Genomic DNA, 12,268 nt, shown 5'->3' on the forward strand with positions numbered 1-12,268 from the left:
CTGTTTAAGTTGTAGTATCTCAGCACGTATCAAATTATTTTCAGAAGTGAGCTGCTGCGTTAGTTAGTTAGGTTAGTGTTGTTTTTAATAATTAACCCTGTTTTTCATACAGTTACATTTTTATGCGTAGTTAATTTCGTTACTATTCACTACAATTACACAGGATGTCGGATGTCCTGGCAAATGCTCAATCAGCTTAAATACATATGCATACCCAGGGTAACGATGATAACTTTAAAGCGGCGATACGGCGAAGCGGTACGGATGTACGGATGTTTTTCTGCCATAAAACTAAAGTACGTATCAATTTTGACGATGACTGTCTAGTTGTCTTGTCTTGGGTCATGGTATTGTGTTGGCGTGTTTCCTGTCGGGTGATATAATATTTATGAATTTATATGTGTTATGGTGGTTGTTTTGGTTGCACTAACGGTTTTTGTTATTGTCCCATCTTTTTTTTCTAATGCCTCAATTTTTGTTTGTGAGCGTGTGAGGGCGGGGGCAAAGATAAGATACTAATACACCTTGTAACAAATTCTAAATACCTACCTCTGTGTGCCAGATACTAAAATAGCAGTTCGATTTCGATTATCCAATTTCATCATAATCTACCTGAGGCCCTACCGGAAACCATTTCTACTGCTATTCTATTTGCCTCTTTATTGCTCAAACAAGAGCGATAGAGAGACAAATAGGCGAACGAACGAAGTGGTTTCGAAATTGCATGCTATGTTTATAGAGCCCTTAAAGTACCTATAACCCAACCAAGTAAAGTCAGACTGATTCGGAAGAAAAGCTATAGAACTTTTTTGCCTACTTGACTTGGTTGGTTTGTTGGTGTTGCCACTACTAAATTAATGTTAATTAAATTTAGTGTCTGTATCTACTAAAATGAATTGATCTTCTTGTATTATTTATTTATTTATTACTTATTGCCAATACAAAGGTAAAATACAAATAGCGGACTTAATGCCAAAGGCATTATCCACCAGACAACCACTGAGCTAAAAAAAAAACATTTATTGTTTGCTATATAAATAAAGAAACGATATATTGTCTACTTATCTTGATCGACGAATACCAGGATTAGATAAAAAAATGTATCCTCTAATTTTTTTTTCAGATTGGATTGCACCCGATCGAAATAGAGATGTTTATGCTACCTGTAAATACTGTCGTGTAGCTTTAAAGATCTTTTAGAACATGGAAAAACCCGTAAACATTCAAGATCGGTAGAATTGAGTCAGACAGCTAAATCATGCAAAGAAATAACAACTGTTATTAAACCAGTCTCAGAGGCAACAAAGATAGCAGAATTAAAAATTGCCGCCTTTATTGCAGAACATACCGCAATATTAACTGTTGATCATTTAATGTTAGTAGTTCCTCAGTTAGATCCTCAGTCAGATATATTGAAAAGTTTAAAACTTCATCGCACCAAGTGTTCCATGTTAATTAAGCCTAATCTCAGAATAATGACTAAAGCATAGAAGTCGGGCAAAAATACTTCGCAAATATGTATACCCGTACTTTACTTCCTTACGAATTAGATAATGTGCCGAAAAGAGATGCATATATGCTTGTTATTTCTCATTTACGTACGGTGTCATAAGTTTGATAATTTGCTAGGGATGTAACTGTGTCGACTTTTTATATCGATAAATTATGCATAAGTTTATGTGCCGTGTAAAATAATAATCACGAAATTGGCAAATTGATAATAGTCTGGCTAATGAAAGTTGAACCTGAAAAAACGCGGCAATTTCAAGAAATCTGTAGCAGGCGAGGCGGCTCGTTGAAATGAAATGAAATGAAATGCGTGGAATACAAGGATTGCATAACTTTTACACTTTTTATAATTTTCATATTCTAAAAATCGTTAAAAAGTATAAAAATTATGCAATCCTTGGAATCAAAGAGCCGCCTGATATGAGGATTAATGCATGTACCTAATATAGCTTTTATCTCATTTGCAGTCTACCACTCAGAACCGTCTAACTATACCTCTCGTTTTTTTATCATGTAATGTTGTCACACGCGTCGGGACGAGTGTGGCAGCATGTACGATCTCCCTCGGTCCAGACGGGACCTCGGGTTATGTCTCGACAGCTCAGGGATGAGAGGACAGAGGGGTGAGTAAAGAAACACTGATTTATATCTCTACAATCTACGGGCTTTTATGCCGGTTTATTTATAATAGGATCAAACGGGTATGCTAGAGCCTACGCTAATGCGCACGGGACGGGATCCCTTATTCGGGATGTTAATGACGGGCGCGAATCCCTAATCTATCCGCGACAACCATACGGGGTTTTGCTGACCCTCGGGACGGTCGGCAGGGCCAGGCTTACGGTGTACGGAACGGGATCGGGGTTGTACCGAAGGGATAGAGTGCTAACGCGTAACCACACACTGCGCTACTATTCCTTCGAGTTTTTTCTAATCATTATAGCCTCTTTCCGACGTGCGGGCCCTAATTTTCTGATGTCCTCTTGTAATGATTTTAATTTGTCATGTAATTTTTGAATGTCAGTCATAATTGTCTGTACGTTATTTACATAAAATGTTCACATTTATTGTGAAACTGTGATTTTACAACAGTCTTTACACCGTAATAAAACAATTTTTTGCAAATTATCAAATTAACGCAGATGTGTTGAAGTTGTACCTGTAGTTTCTGTGGCGCACTGGCGGTGGGGTTAGTGGCGACGACTGGTGTTGGTGCTGGTGAGGCGGGTGCTAGACGCTCTGCTCCGGCTTGTTGGTGTTGCGCAGCATCGTTGATACTGCTTGTCGCTCAATTTTTCTTGTGAGACACTTATGTATTTTTTTCCATATGGCATACATAAGAATGGCACATATTATTATCAGCACCGCTGTGGTTGTATATGTTGTGATTGTGTTGCTGTCCGCTTGTTTCGCGCTGGCGTCGTTGGCGGCTCCGTTCTGAGATCCGATAGAGATCCTTATCCTGAGAGTAGATTTTGTAATTTCTTTTTTTTTTTAATAAACAGTAAAAAAAATTTTTTTTTATATGTGTCTCAAAAAGTATATATTGAAATTGAAATATGTGTGCAATGGTGATCCGCAGAGAAAAGTTTACAGGTCATTTTTGTTCATTTTGATGAATTCTTCATTATTTTTCCCCGTAATAAGGAACGAATCAAAATAGAAATGGTTATGATTTTAATGTATATTTCTTCGATTTTTGTGAAGTAAGATTGGCTTTGCTCACTGTCTTTTACTGAGATTTGTGATTTCTCTAATTTTTCGCTATATTGTTCTATGTATTGTTTGTACTGATCATATAATTCTTTAACTCGTTCGAGTTTTTTCTAATCATTATAGCCTCTTTCCGACGTGCGGGCCCTAATTTTCTGATGTCCTCTTGTAATGATTTTAATTTGTCATGTAATTTTTGAATGTCAGTCATAATTGTCTGTACGTTATTTACATAAAATGTTCACATTTATTGTGAAACTGTGATTTTACAACAGTCTTTACACCGTAATAAAACAATTTTTTGCAAATTATCAAAGAGTTATATTCCGAAAGTCGACTGAACGCAAGCGAGCCCGAATATGGAATGACAAAATGGCGGACCGACGCGACCGAGCGTGCCCCACCCCTGACTCTCGACACTCATAAAACATAAGGCCGTGGTATCGCCGGCCGCGGATAGCTGAGTGGCTAGCGAGTACGGCCGGCGGCGTTAGTGCTCAGTTGATGTTTTTATTATTAAAAATGACTTCATCTCCATGTAGAAATATACGAACAGACTTAAACGTATTTAAGATTTATTTTTGGCTCAAGGCAATGACCGCCATTGAAACCTTAACTGGATAAAACTATAGTGGACTGCTATGGCTTCCTTTTCTTGTCATACAAGCACCAGGCTTACTGAGACGTATCTTCTTTCTCGTTTTCTCATTGCTGAGGATCGCGATCACATGTAATTTGTCTCCATTTCGCGTTGTCATAAGTCGTGTGGACTGCACGGTGCAGACTGCCGCAAGCCGACCTCTTCATTGCGTTCGACCTTCTCACACATTCTCCAACTCGAGCACGTTTGCCATCAGCCTGTTGGCGGTTATTCTGAACTTGCCATTGGTAAATGAGTCATATAAAGAAGCAATACAATTATTAAAAAAGAAATTTGACAACAAGGCTAGATTAGTAGCAAACCATATAGGTATATTGTTAGATATTTCTAATATACAAAAGGGCACAGCGGCTTCCATACGAACATTTGTTTCACAAATAAATCAACAGATGCATGCATTAAAAAATTTAGATGAACCCGTCGATAAATGGGACATGCTTTTTATTTAATATCAATTTTGACTCGAAAGTTAGCAATTCACACACCGGGCATAACAATTAGACCGGGACTCAGACACCATGCCTACTATGGCTGGTTTCATTGAATATTTAGAAAAGCGTGCTATAGCCCTCGAAGATAGTCATCAAAATAAATATAGTACCTACTATGATGGTATTGATGGTGCTAACAAACATGTTAATAATAAAAGTACTTGCTATATAATAAAAATTTTTTTGCATGCTAGTATTATTACATACATATAGCAGAATAAGCAACAAATTGTCAGAATTACACCTGTAGACACGAAATAATGTACTTATTCTATGCAAATAAAGCTATCCTATTCTATTCTATGAAGGTAAGGTGAGCCTACAACGCTTACTCCCTCAAGTCTATTACTCCCTCTTCTGAGACGTGGTGCGTGTACCGTCATCACATTCGTACCTTAGACCGGTTCCATCTCAAATGCTTGCGTAAGATCATGAACATCAGATGGTCTGACCGAGTGCGAAATACCGAAGTTCTGCGACGAGCCAAGGTCGGTGGAATAGAGGCTTACCTAATGCGTCGACAGCTTCGGTGGTGCGGTCACTTATCGCATATGGCGGAGGAGAGTGGCGAAGCGCATCTTTTTTTCTGAACTAGAGGAGGGTAAGCGAAAACCTGACGGACAACTCCTCCGATACAAAGATGTTCAGAAACGACACATGAAAAGATGCAACATCGAGCCCTCTCAGTGGGAAGGTTAGGCAGCACAGCGTCCTGAGTGGCGCAGGCTGGTGCAGGACATAGTGCACGATTTCGAGGAGCAACGTAAAGTTGACCTCGACGATAAACGCGACGAGCTGAAAGCACGCCAGCCTGCTTCCATCCATTCACTACCACTATGTAACTGGTGTCCTCACGTGCTCTCACTGTGCGCGGGGGTTCGCCTCGAAGATCGGCTACGTCAGCCATATTCGGGCGCACGAGCGCCGAGCTAACAGTAACAGCTCTTAGTTACTAGGAGTCGAACTAGTCGCCATGGTCGAAATCGGCCGGAAGGATCATCACATTGATTTTTGTTTAAATAAATATAACAACCGTAAAGACCGTTCCGTTCAACTCCGATCGTCTAATGGCCGCCTGCGGGTACGCACAGATTATTATTTAAGTAAATACCTACGCACAGATTATTATTTAAGTAAATACCCAGTTTATTATTCAAGTAGGCATATTGGAATGCACTTATGAACGACAAATAAACCTACGCCGGCTCTAACCCTACACCTCTGCCCAGAGAAGATTTAAATCCCCCCTCAATTGGAGGAGGGTATCCCAATATGGGACCGGCGATAAACTCAAAACAATACATCTTATAATTAACATGCATTACGAGTAAACAAGAAAAAATACCCCTTGCTCTCTAGTGAGAGCCAGGGGTGGAACTCAAGACAATCCAAGTCCTAAACTGAAATAATACTAGTGTGTCTACTTGAAAAACCACAAATTAAAATATTTTTATAGAAAATAATTTAATTTGTTCGTAGAGAATCCAAGTCCTCTTGAGTTCAGATTTATTTTAAGGAAATTGTTATTCCGTAATTCTGTTTAACCCAGTGTTAATGCAAATTGCGTCGATAACTCATTCGAGACAAACCATGATTTAGATTTAGATTTATTTATTTCATAATATTAAATTACATTATAAATTATTTTAACTTAATCTATACGAATTTATATTATGATCGTGATCATGTTTTTTTGATTTTTTTTATACTACGTCGGTAGCAAACAAGCATACGGCCCGCCTGATGTTAAGCAGTCTCCGTAGCCTATGTACGCCTGCAACTCCAGAGGAGTTACATGCGCGTTGCCGACCCTAACACTCCTCTCCCTCGAGCTCTGGCAACCTTACTCACCGGCAGGAACACAACACTATTAGTAGGGTCTAGTGTTATTTGGCTGCGGTTTTCTGTAAGGTGGAGGTACCTCCCCAGTTGGGCTCTGCTCTAGATCTGGAATGACATCCATGTGATCGAATTTAGGAATAGTTAATTTCTGTTTAACCCAGTGTTAATGCAAATTGCGTCGATAACTCGAACGAGACAAACCATGTGATTGAAATAAAACTTTGAAAACGGATTATATCGCGTATATTGAATTTATAATCCGTTTTCGTAGTTTTATTTCATGAGTAACTATCGCGGTAACCGAAGACAATATCATGTGATTGAATTTAGGAATAGTTAATACAAGGTCTTTGATTGAAAATCCTGCCAGGGATAACGACGACGATTTCATAAATGATTTAATTTAACAATTATAAGGCCAGCAACAGTCTCATCCAAAAAAAATATTATTCATTATATAGCATAGTAAGTAAAATAACGAAAAAATTCATGTCAGTTTTGTCACGATGTGTTGACGACAACTCTGACCGATGCTGAGCATGATTATGCTATAGACATAAATAAACAGTCTGCATTCACAGCTTTTGTGAATAGAGGAAAGCTATGTTTCCCATCTGAGGCTGTTTACAAAATTTGCCTGTTGCGACCATGGGGGCAACTTAAGACAAAAAATTTGAAATCAAAGTTAATCATGGCAGTCATGCAGAAATTTTACCCGAATATCCAGGACTTGTTCGTGCCTAGACACCCTATCACGGATTCGCTCATTTGCATGGATTTACATGGATCGGAAATTGTAAAATGTATATCTAATAATAATCGTTTTTAGGGTTCCGTACCTCAAAATCACTCGTGCGTCTGTCTGTCTGTCCGTCTGTCACAGCCTATTTTCTCCGAAACCACTGGACCAATTAAGTTGAAATTTGGTACACATATGTAAGTTTGTGACCCAAAGGTGGACATGTAACGTAAACATATTAATTTTAAACACGGGGGCCACTTTTGGGGGGTAAATGAGAAAATTAAAGTTTGTCAAACTATATCGTGTCAGTCGTGTTACATATCAAATACAAGAGCTTATTGTCAGAATCTCAAATATATATTTTTTATAATTTTAAGATAAATAGTTTAGAAGTTATTCAAGAAAATAGGCAAAAAATTACCATTCCCCCCTTTATCTCCGAAACTACTGGGTCAAAAATTTTGAAAAAAATACACAAAATAGATCTTTACCTATAGATCACCGGAAAACCTATTAGAAATGTGCAGTCAAGCGTGAGTCGGACTAAATTACGATCCGACCCCTACGGGTTTTTTAAAGACATTTCACATAAAAAATACATTGTTTAAATTGTGTAATGTACGGAACCCTTGGAACGCGAGTCCGACTCGCACTTGGCCGGTTTTTTTTCTCTCATCTAACCTCCAAAGTGAACAGCGCCGGAATTTGCGTCGTATCTTATTTAATGTTCAAATATAGTCAAAGTGATTAAATCTCAACGATCAGTGACTGAAACCCTTCCAAAAGCCGTCTTTTGTGTGTGCTGGTTTTACTCTGTCAATGCTGACGGTAACATCTCTGCCGTTTACATCTGTGGTAAGGGTTTTGCCTTGTCTCTGTTTGACCAGGTATGGGACCAGTGTATGGTGGTTGCACAGAGAGCCGCACTGAATCGTCCAGGAGAAATACGTGTGTCGCGATATTCAGGTCTTTAAAAACAAATGAAGATGATTGGGAATGCTGCCCAGCAGGTGTGGCACGTAGTCCTTTCATATGATTTCTCAATGGAGTAACAAAATCCATCATAGAACCGGCTGTTTTCTCTGGAGCAACGACGAGTTCGTCCGGGGAGACGAAGAGGCTCGCCGTAGGTCTGCCGACGAGCTACTCGGCGGCAGACGTTTTCAAGTAATTCTTTTCCTTAACTCAAAAAATCTAAGTTTTGTAAATATGCATGTTTTTTATACGAAATAAAAAGATTTTTTTAAAGTCCTCTTTAAGTACGGTTCTCATGCCTAAGATACCAGAGACAATGCTGTTAACCAGGTCTCTCCATGGCACATTATAGCCGCTTTTAATTAACGGTGCATGCGTTCCACCATTCCTTTCGCTTGTGGGTGATATCCTGTCGTCCGAACGCGATTAGTACCGCAAAACGTCCATGAGGCAATGGAAAAGATTTGATTCAAACTGACGTCCTTGGTCACCACAGAGGGTACCCCGTATCGGGATATCCACTCCCGGGTGAACGTTTCTGCTACTTCTTCTGCCGTGATCCCGACCATTGGCCAAACCTCTGGCCACCGGGTAAATCTGTCAACAGTTGTCAAACAGTACTGGTAACCTTTACTGTGGGCCAAGTGGCCGATGATGTCGAGATGTACGTGGCGTAGGCGAACGGAAGGGCTGGTAAACTTCTCCAACGGTGTGTTTACGTGTCTGGTAACTTTGCAGCGTTGGCAATCAAGGCACCTACGTGCCCATTGTGGACATTCCTCCCTTATGTAAGGCCAGACGAAACGATCAGCCATCAAACGGGCCGAAGCTCGAGCACCAGGGTGGCTGACATTGTGGAAGTGGATCTTCTCAAAGTACTTCCGACGGAAGGCTGGAGTTAGGTATGGACGAGGTTTTTCTGTCGATACGTCGCAAAAATTTGCCACATCGATGCCTGGTAAATTAATCTTTTCGAATTTTAAAGAGGAATTCGTTTGTAAATTGCTGAGCTCTTCATCGATATCTTGGGACTCTGCCAATTTCGCTTAATCGTCCTCGATCCGAATCGCCTCAACTTTTGACATGGTGTCCGCTACGATGTTCTCCTTTCCTTGGACATGAACTATATCGTAAACTGAGAAATGAAAGAGAGCTGATTGAGCTGTATCGGAGGCAGTTTCTCCCTACGCTGAGAAAAGGCGTAGATCAACGGTTTGTGATCTGTGTATATAGGTATAGTGACGTGCTGTACTGTCACCTAAATATATATCACCGCGTTATTACTTGGGTAGATGCTACTGGGACGTAAACGATCAAGAATATTGAAATCTATATAACAATTTATTAAATTTACACTAATACTAATATACACTATCTCGTTTAGTAAGGTTCAGTTTACTATATGTAAGTAGGATAAGAATTAAGTTTAGATTAAGTTGAATTAAGTAAGTTTAAGTTAAATTAAGTGAAATTAAGTTAAGTTAATGGTCTAATTTCAAGCATTCTACAAGGGCAAGAGTGGGTTCGAAGCCTAGATACTGGGTCTGTCTACTAGAGAGTTGGCCGGTCTTCCAGTACAATACCCCACGTCCCTCGGATGTGCGTAGCGTGGTAGAGTTTGACTTGAGGCCAGGGGACGAAGCGCGGCCAAGGTCAAGGTCGCTCAAGGTCGACACGAAGGCAGCTCACGACGGTAGCTGAGCCGTCGGAGGGAGCGCTTTAGGTAGCGGTTATAGGCTTCATCAAGCCTAAGGTCATCGTGGCAAAATGCAGACCCCGTAGGGTGTTCCTGGAACGCGTCCAATAATAAAATTAGTTCCGTGTTCAATATTCGCCCTGAACTGGTAACCATCACACGCTAGCACTAACAGGAGGTGGGTCTTTATTTACAATGAAGCAATCATTTAGTGTGATGGGCAGTCCAGGTACATGAAAAAGCGTTGCGGTGAAACGAGGATCAGATACTGGCATAATTATACCACAATATGATAAGAGAAGGCGCTAATTTATTAAAATTGCGGTAGAAAATAAATGCCGCAGGCAAACCGGCAGATAACGCTAGTTTTAGTTTATAGCAATATCAGATCCTCGTAACATTACAAGAGGAAAGCGGTGCAGTACAATAATATGAGTGATTATATTTATTCATCAAAGGCTTTCCTTATAAATAACGCCTGCATGTGTTGCTAATTAAGCAGATATAATTTGTTGTATAAGCAAGCATTGTAGCACATCTTAGGTATTATTTATGAGCAAAAGCGTTCTTACATAATTAATTGGGCACAATCATCTTGCGAACAAAAAGCGGAAAAGAAAGAAATAGAGAAGTATGGATAGAAGAAACAAATAGCCCCTTTTTTATGCCGGAGAAGCGTAGTCTAAATTAATGAAATTAGAATTATTTCTACAGCACTACCTGATTTACATAAATCAATACAAATGTTTTCCACTATTAAACATGAAGAAATTTAAATGAAACGTATGGATAGCCCCGAATATTAACACGTATCACGTGTACAATCTAGACAAAGAAAATCAAAAGGTTACAGCTAACGGTATTTCTCAGTTGCTACGTTACATCTATTGGCTAAAACAACTGAGGTAGGTTAAAATGACTAATGCAACACTTACCCAATATGGGATTCACTGATTTTAAACAATAATTGTAGTTAAGTAAAATTTCAAATTAAATATTAAATACGTCCGCGCAGTAGCGGACGCTCCGCAAACAAGATCTAGTTTAAAGAGGCACAGCCTGTGCGTGGTAATGTCGGGAGGCGAATGTCAGCGGGCAGCTGCGCCCGCGAGCGCGGAGACGCGCGAGTTAAGGGTGCCAGCACCCCTAATATATAATTTGTCAGCACTAATTAACATTCAATTCAGCATGTCCTAATCTAGAGCATTACGTCAATGCTTAAGATGCTGAATTGCATTAATTAATTATAAATACTAGGTCTTAAGTAATTTTAAGTTAGAATACTCTTGATTGTAAAACTAGGTAGTTACTCTGTCTGTCGAAATAAATATATTTTTTTAATCAAAAGTCTTGCTGTTATCTTAATTGGCGCTGAGGACAGGATTCCCGTCGTTTTCCTGACACGTTCAGAGGCCGATCAAATCTCGCGACCGTACCGTGCCGGACAACGTACGTCTCTACGTTTCAACGGGAAGCCGAACAAATAAATTTATTAAGGAGCATCAAGAGAACCTGACGCAGAAGCAACCAATCAACCTAGCAGTTCCAGGAAGCTGTCCATCTCCAGCCGAGCGGAAGCAATCCTGAGTATTCCAGACCAGCTGTAAGGTGTCGTGAAAGCTGCTTAAGGGATGTGAGTAGATCTTTTTCATCATCCTTTCTGTTCCTTTTATACGTATCCTTACTTGTCCTAAATATATGTGTTATTAGGGATAAACAACGCCGTAATAACATTACAGTTTAGGATATAATTTTTTTTACGTTATTAAGGATAATAAAACGCCATAATAACATTCCTTAGAATATTTAGAATATTATTCGTGTTATTAAGGACAAGACCAACCATAATAACATTTGTTTACGACGTCAGCAAAGGTGTCAAACTCCACTTTCAATTGACCTACTTAGTGTACTTAGGTATTTCGTAATCAGTCTATTTTTAGCGTGATTAAACTATAGTTATTTGTATTTAAAATGGAAGGCATTACTTTAGTTCCAGAGAATGTTATTAAGATGATCCCGATTTTCAAAGGGGAAGTTAGGGAGTTAGCGGTATATATAAATAAATGCGAATATGTCATAAGTAAATTTATGGGAAGTGCCGCACAAAATGAATATTTATTCCATGTTTTAACTAGCAGACTTGCGGGTTCCGCAGCCGTTTTAGTCGGGGAAAGGGAAAACATTCGTACTTGGGACGTACTTAAAACATTGCTAAAGGAACATTTTGGGGATCCCAGGACAGAGAAATGCCTACTATTAGAAATGCAAGCATTAAAAATTAATAAGGGCGAAAGTTACTTAGACTTCTGTCATAGAGTCCAACAGTTTAGAAGTATTTTACTAGCCAAGGTCGCAGAAACCGTCGAGGATGCCACAATACGAACCGCGAAACAGGAGATCTATACTAATACCTCCTTCGATGTTTACCTTTATAATTTACCACAATATTTAGTTAAAATGATCCGCTTAAGAAATGTCAACACACTAGAGGGTGCACTCAAAACCGTTCTAGAAGAAGAAAATTTTAACACCGTTTACAATATGAAGAATCCGTTTAGGAATCCGGTAAATAATAGGCAGTATAAAGGTAGACAGAACCATAATATATCTAGTAATTCCCCTAATACGGAGCCCCA

The sequence above is a fragment of the Cydia strobilella genome, chromosome 14 (genome assembly GCF_947568885.1).
Source record: "Cydia strobilella chromosome 14, ilCydStro3.1, whole genome shotgun sequence".
In the NCBI taxonomy this organism is placed as follows: domain Eukaryota; kingdom Metazoa; phylum Arthropoda; class Insecta; order Lepidoptera; family Tortricidae; genus Cydia; species Cydia strobilella.